Source organism: Marmota flaviventris, chromosome 17, assembly GCF_047511675.1.
Source record: "Marmota flaviventris isolate mMarFla1 chromosome 17, mMarFla1.hap1, whole genome shotgun sequence".
Classification (NCBI taxonomy): domain Eukaryota; kingdom Metazoa; phylum Chordata; class Mammalia; order Rodentia; family Sciuridae; genus Marmota; species Marmota flaviventris.
Genome location: NC_092514.1, coordinates 71,885,706 through 71,888,434, shown reverse-complemented (window position 1 = coordinate 71,888,434; position 2,729 = coordinate 71,885,706).

The window sequence follows — 2,729 nt, the reverse complement described above, 5'->3', positions numbered from 1 at the left end:
CGAGTGGACATGGCAGGTCGGCAGGCGGATCCACATGTCTGGAATCTAGGAAGGTGGTTGAGGCTGGGATGTGAATCTGGCAGCTTTAACATACAGATGATGGTGAAGGCCACCAGGGCAGGGATGACTCTTGGAGGACGCATGTCCAGCCCCGACTCGCTCCGTTGCTGCGCACGGGGACGGTTCTCCCAGGCGGGACGCCACCTGCTCACAGTGGACGGCTGTGCCTGGACGGTCACCTAGTGCTGAGAGCTCCTGCTCCTCTCACCTCAGTGTTTCCTGGGGCTGAGGAGGGGAAGGATTGTCCCAGGCCCTGTCTGAGCAGGCAGATTTCCCCCGGCCCCCCGCCACACTGCCCCGGCCCCCCCCCACTGCCCCGGCCTCCCCTCCACACTGCCCTGCCCTCCTACACACTGCCCTGGCCTCCCCTCCACACTGCCCTCCCTCCCCTCCACACTGCCCTGCCCCCCCTCCACACTGCCCTCCCCCCCCCACCGCCCTGCCCCCCCCCCCCACCGCCCTGCCCCCCCCTCCACACTGCCCCAGGCCCCCCCACACTGCCCCCCCTCCCTTCCACACTGCCCTCCCTCCCCTCCACACTGCCCTCCCTCCCCTCCACACTGCCCCGGCCCCCCCCCACTGCCCCGGCCTCCCCTCCACACTGCCCTGCCCCCCTACACACTGCCCTGCCCCCCTACACACTGCCCTGGCCTCCCCTCCACACTGCCCTCCCTCCCCTCCACACTGCCCCAGCCTCCCCTCCACACTGCCCTATCTCCCCTCCACACTGCCCTGCCCCCCCTACTGTCCCAGCCCCCCCCCCCGCCCTCCGCACTGCCCCGGCCTTTGTCCTCCTACTTTGATGCTGGCCTTTCTTCGCTGCCTGGTCTAGTGGCTGCCTTCTGAGGGGCTGCACCCCACCTGGCCGGAGGGACCCAGGCTCAGGTCCCCCTCCCTCCCTCCTTTCCTGGATCACCAGGGAGGACAGAGCTCGGGGCAGCCGGAGTCCCTGGGGGAAGGCAGGAGTCTCCACCCACAACCAGGTCCATTCAGCAACCCCCCAGCACCTGCTATGGGAGACTCCACAGGGAACGTGAAGGTGGGGGTCGGGGGACAAGTCCAGGCACTCAGGGAGGCCTCCTCATGATGCCAGCCTTCCCCCACTGCCCTGTGGGAGAACCTCTGGGGGCCTCGAAAAGGAGGCTCTCTTGGTGCAGGTTACTGGCCGGGGCAGGGCAGGGCAGGGGAGAGGAAAATTGGGGAACTTCCCAGGGCCCTCGTCCCCTTCCCCTGGTCCACAGGAGGGTCCTGTTCTGAGGCCCCTTACAGAGCGGGGTCAGCCATGGCCTCCCTGACCATTCACACTGTTGTGGGGTGGTTTTCCCTGCGCCCTGACGCTCGGTGCAGGCCCTTGTTATGGTCTGAGGCGAGGTGACCTCCAAGGCGCGGGGATGGGTTAGCGCGGGGATGTTCAGGGGGGACACGTCAGATTGTAAGAGCATGATCTTGTCGGTGGACTGACAGGCGGTAACGGGACGTAGGTGGGGCCGGCTGGGGAAGTGGGCCACAGGGGGCATGTGTTTGGGATCTGTATTTTGTCCCTGGTGCCCCACCCTGCTCTCTGCTTCCTGGTCACCATGAGCCGGGCAGCTCTCCTCCCCCACGCCCTCTGCCATGTTCTGCCTCAGAGCCACGGACTTGGCCGACCAGGGACTGAGCCTCTGCCACTTTGAGCTTAATATAGACTCTTCCTCCTTTAAGTCGCTCTTGTCGGGTGTTTAAGTCACAGCGATGGGAAGCTGTCTAACACATGTCCCCAGGACCAGCTTGGCAGGCACGTGGCTTGTGTGGTCACACCAGGCCCTGTCTGAGCAGGGCCCATGCTGGACGTCACTCCTGCTGCCATTGTCACAGAATTCTTCATCTTTCTTGAACAAGGGCCTGCGTTTTCATTTTGTGCTGGGACTGCAAATTCTGTGGCTTCCGGGTCCCTTTGTTAAGCTCTCCTGGTCACCATGTTGGAGGACGCCATCCGCTCCCTGCCTGGTCCATTTTCCATCAGGCAAACGGAATTTGAGGGGAGTTCAATAACTTGCCCGAGGCCACACAGTGAGTGATGGCAGAGCTGGGATCTGAACCTAGGACTTCCACCTTCACAGCCTGGGTCCTTCCAATTCCGCTTGCCCAGATGACATGCCTGAGACGGACATCTGCAGCATGTGGCGTGGACACTGATTGCTTGTCTTTTGACAAGTGATGAGGACCCTTCATTCTGGGCTTCTATTTCTTTCTTCTTGATTCGGACGCTTTCTCTGATTGTCCTGGCTGGGACGGGCCCAAAGCCTCCCGCTGGGCTGAATCAAGCACACGCAGCTGCTCTGACCTCCTGGGGACGGAGTGGCCTGGCCTCTCCCTGGTCTCCTGGTCTCCTTCCCAGCCCTGTTCCCGCCACCTGCTGCTCTCAGCAGAGAGACCCTCACTCCTGGGCCGCAGCTGGGAGGCTTCTGCCCTGACATGACAGATGAGGAAAGAAAATTTGGAAGCAGCTTAATGCTTTTACCGGCTGCCTCTAATTTTATTTTGGAGAGAGGGGGAAGGAAAGGGGCAGGAGAGGACAGGAGACATTTCCCCTGGTAGAGACGACTCGGGAATCAAGATAAATGGAGGCTCCTTCCTGTTACTTGCTCTGACCACTAAGTCCTGGTCTTCGGGCAGACAGGCTCTGTTCT